The sequence below is a fragment of the Penaeus vannamei genome, chromosome 4, assembly GCF_042767895.1.
Source record: "Penaeus vannamei isolate JL-2024 chromosome 4, ASM4276789v1, whole genome shotgun sequence".
NCBI lineage: Eukaryota > Metazoa > Arthropoda > Malacostraca > Decapoda > Penaeidae > Penaeus > Penaeus vannamei.
The window spans coordinates 14,265,451-14,270,450 of NC_091552.1; the positions used below are offsets into that span (position 1 = coordinate 14,265,451).

A 5,000-nucleotide genomic window follows, 5' to 3' on the forward strand; every position below is an offset into this window, starting at 1 on the left:
AAGGGAGTGTGGGAAGGATGGGAAGGGGATCACCGAAATAATGAAAAGGAAAGAGGATGCGAGAGAAGACAACAATCAGAGAGAGAAAGAAAGGACAGACGCTCAGAGAGAGGAGCGGTGAGCGGAGTGAACGGAGACTGAGAGCGAGAGTGTGGGAAGTGGATAGTGGGGGGAGGGGGCAGGGTGCAGGGGGAAGAAGAGTGACGATCTTTATCAGTTTATTATATCCATTTATATCGCCACTAACTGTATACTTAGATTATTTTTCATACCCAATGATTGTGTTTCATATTCCTTGACATATAGCAATACATTTCCACCAATATGAAATGTTCATTATTGCCAAATTACAGAAAAAATCGTTAAACTCCTATGGCGTCGATATTTGGAACAGCATATGTTCTGTTCCAAGATATTCTTTTGCAACAATACGTATATTATAAACTCTCTTTCGGCCTCTAGTTCGAGTTGATTCATGAAAAGTGCTGCCCCAGGTGAGGCTCGAACTCACAACCCCGGCATAGCTCAGTCACTGTCGTATAAGTACCGTGCGCTAACCGATTGCGCCACTGGGGCTTAGGAATGGAGCGGGCGGGCAGCGGACTCACTCCTCGCGCGCGTTTTCTGTGGTGTCGAGGCGGGGTGACCATAGCGAGCGCGGGATCGGGGACCGGTGGTTTTCACGTCGCCAGTGTGACTTCTTTTCAAACAAATATGTACCAGTTGTATTTCGTTGGTCTAAAATATATTTGGGAGTCTTTAGAAAAACAACTATCTGCTTCCTCTTCGTTGGAATAATGGAATAGTTGGCTTTAAAAATGTAATGCTATTTACGCACATACATGATGTTAGCCACTTCTCTGACAATTCATGGCTGAGCAAGTCTAAAGTATCACTATAACTGTCTTGCTCTCTGGAACACTTTTCCACCAGTGGTCTTTGCTTTCTTTGGCGAAAGTGTCAGTAACATAACACTCATGGCAAGATGAGTGGTAGATTCACGAGAATGAAACTGATGACATGCTTTAAACCAGATAATCGATACCGTGTGCCTTTATAAGGTTGAATATGCAATAATATGCAACGAAAAAACTAAGCATGCTTTGCAATTAAGTAACGCCCCTGTGGCCTAATGGATAAGGCATTGGCCTCCTAAGCCAGGGATTGGGGGTTCGAGTCCCTCCAGGGGTACTCTACCATTTTCTACAGGAATATGAGCATTTGATAGAATGTACAAAGGACTACGCTACACCAGAGTTAATGTCCTATTCTATAGAATTAGTATGTGAATGGTATAGCCTGTCCCTGAATCCAAGGTGTAGATACCCTGGCAGAAAAAAAAATTAACACAGGTAAATGACCTCTAGATTCATAAAGATAACGTCATTTCCGGCACTATCTAGCTTTATGCTAGTCTGCTGACTGACTGACAATTTCCTCTGCAATATAGTTGAATACTTCAACTATATGTATTGTTCATATTTCGTTTAAAGAAAAATACGCAACTCAAAGTTTATACGAATTATGCCCTAATAAACAATTACCTTATGAAACACTTATTATTTCATTTTATGAATTGATAAATCCCTTTTGCATCCCACATTTACTTATTGAATTGGCCGAATGGTTTAGGGCGCCCAACATCAAATCTTGATTGCATTGCAGAGCAAAGGTTCGAACCCCACACCTAATGCCGTGGTAGTTAAAAGGTAAATATGTTAATGCAAAGGATAGCCAGCTTAGGTAGGCGATGCACCTGAAACCTCTAAGGCGCTTCTGTATAATTTTCAAGGCATAGCACTGCAATAACCACACGAACTGGAGCATGGTCAGTGGCACGTAGTTGAAATTGGTCATAAGTGAAGAGTGACCGCGAGCGGCCGGCGGGACGGCGCACAAGGGTGAGAATGGGACGCAGGCGAGATGATCAATAGCGGCGGGAACAATCAATGTCGGCGAGGGGCTGGCGATGGCGTGAATTCCCACGTGCGGATCACACGCTACTTTGCGTTATTTGCATAATCGTATGCCAAGTTCAGTGGGTGATGCCTGCTCCCCCCCCCCCTCCTAATCCAACTCGCTTTAGAATTACAACAGCTATCTAGATCACGACGAGGCAGTCGCAGCCACGTGGCAGCATCGTCCAGACATATTTTCAAACACTTGTCATTTTGGTCCACCTAACATAGATAACAATCTCGATTTCACTACGTTACTACATACACCATGATTAAATATACGTACATTAATCGCCGACAGCGTCAACCTTCCATCCACTCGGTTTCAGCTTCATCGCCATCCATCGCAGGATTTCGGCGACCGTCATTTCACGCGAAACTACCGCCCGTATTCTCAGTCGATCTCATGAAGTACAGCAGTCATTACTGTCACAGTCCTATTAAGAAAAGGAGGAAAGAGTTCAAGAGGATACATTCTATTACCCACAAATTTGATACTAAATCCAACATAAAAGAATGAAAAGACTCGTGCTGTCACATTACATTGCACTGCACAGATCACAGCAGCACAGCGTAAGACACTATCAAGAAATGTATAATTAGGAGAGCATTCGTTAAATAACGTTTTATTTAGTATATCTGACATTTAACAAGATTTGCAATTTGTTGTGATGCGCTGCTCTATCTGACTCCGTGTGATCGCAATATGTCCTAGATATGTTAATTTGTAGTACTATATTTGCTGAGGTAATGTTAAATCCTGCATATACATATAAACACCTGCTGACTCGTGCAGCTATACACACACACACACACACACACACACACACACACACATATATATATATATATATATATATATATATATATATATATATATATATATATATATATGTGTGTGTATTCATACATGCATTTATATATACACATACATATCTTCTATTATATATATATATATATATATATATATATATATATATACATATATGTTTACATACACACACCCACACACACACACACACACACACACACACACACACACACACACACACACACACACACACACACACACACACACACACATATATATATATATTTATATATATATATATATGTGTGTGTGTGTGTGTGTGTGTGTGTGTGTGTGTGTGTGTGTGTGTGTGTGTGTGTGTGTGTGTGTGTGTGTGTGTGTGTTAACAGTTACTTGTACACACACACACACACACACACACACATACACATGCACACGCACACACACACATACACACACACACGCACGCACACCCACACACACACACACACACACACACACACACACATATATACACACATACATATGCTCATACATGTGCATATATATATATATATATATATATATATATATATATATATATATATATATATATATATATATGTGTGTGTGTGTGTGTGTGTGTGTGTGTGTGTGTGTGTGTGTGTGTGTGTGTGTGTGTGTGTGTAAAAATTATGTGTATATATGTATATACATATACGTACACATATATTCATGTGTATATATACGTATTTATCTATATGACGGACGGCAGACGGACCCAGATAGGTAGACAGAGAGACAGACATTGTAGCATGTATTCTCCATCATTGGGGGATAACGGCCCTGTTGGACCATAGCATCTCCAGCCTTAGGATAGTGTTTGAGGCGAAATTATCCATCATCATTTACAAAATAGTAATCGGTTTACTGATACTGATAGATTATTATAATTCAGTAATTTACGTATTATTAGTGACAACGTAGCTTAACAACAGTAAGCTGTCACACTAGAAAATTTCTCGCACAAGCTAGCCCGTGATATCACCCCATACCTATTGTCTGATTTTAGACTACAAATGGTGCATTTCAGTGTTATTAAATATTACTAAAGCTGACTATCAAACCTCCATAAGTCATGGCCTGAATAATATAAGATAGACCATAAGACCAAAACTTTGCATACTGTATATAACGTATTACTGTGATGTAAGGGTACAATATATCACACTAAGGGAGTGGCCGCGAGACCTACCACTGACTGACATCGACGTATTCCACGATGCCTTATTGCTGAGGTGGTCGATTCTGGCTGCAAAACAACACTTCTAAAAGATCTTGAGCTAATGCATGTTGCAGGCGAGATTATGGACCTCATTTTGCTAGACTCAGGAAGAGAATGAGTGTTGAGGAGACCGTCACAAGATCACTATTTGCTTGCTATCACCTTCTTGAACACTGGCTTGGCATCTACATCACAACTTAATCCTAGAAGGAAGGTGGACAAGACGGATCAGCAAGCTCTTCAGAATATCTTGGCTTAGTGGCTCACATCAGACGAATTCTCAGTTAGTAACTGTAGAAGTTGCATGAGGCAGGCTGGTCAGTGCCATTTATCAGACAACCTCATAATCATACTCTATTCTATCCGGACACCATAAGGACTCTTGGTACTATAATGATGAAATTAAGAAGGCTAACCATGTAGTAAACAGGAGACACATGGAATTCTGTCACACCTGAGAGAGGCTGCCAGATATGCACAGGAGAAAGGTTTATAGATATTTGAGAGGTTTGGCCACAAAACCTCTTTTAGCGAGGTAAGTTGGTGAGCCAAGCCACTAATCACTCAGTTTGGAGAGGCATATAGTGTGACCCTTATTCAGAGTCAAATGAACCAGCTCTTGAATTCTCTGCCAAGCTACTAGCAAGATGGAGTGTCGCTCAAAATTACCTTCAGAAAGGTAGACTTGCCCTCAAAAGAATCGTCTGCCAAGTCTGTGACATTAGATACCACGTTCTCTTTGAAAGAATAGATGAACAGTTCTCTCTCAGCCCTGAGCCATTGGGATTCATTATCCAGGAAAATGTCTATTTGGGCGCCTGGGGCTTCATTTAGCGAAAAATATTTCTTGCAATAAATTCCTAACATTAGAATTAGTTTTATTTCAGTTAACAAACAAGGGTCTACCAGTGGTGCACTTTAAAAATATATATATAACCCGCCAGACAGAGAAAACACACACACATGC

General features: G+C 40.6%; 2 non-coding genes across 2 annotated transcripts; one reads left to right on the forward strand and one right to left on the reverse strand.

Moving 5' to 3' along the window:
- Positions 1 to 486: 486 nt before the first annotated feature.
- TRNAI-UAU (transfer RNA isoleucine (anticodon UAU)) lies at positions 487 to 576 on the reverse strand. The gene is given in 2 exon segments: positions 487 to 522; positions 539 to 576. It is a non-coding gene; the product is annotated as a tRNA-Ile (tRNA).
- Positions 577 to 1,118: 542 nt separating this feature from the next.
- TRNAR-CCU (transfer RNA arginine (anticodon CCU)) lies at positions 1,119 to 1,191 on the forward strand. The gene has a single exon. It is a non-coding gene; the product is annotated as a tRNA-Arg (tRNA).
- Positions 1,192 to 5,000: the final 3,809 nt, after the last annotated feature.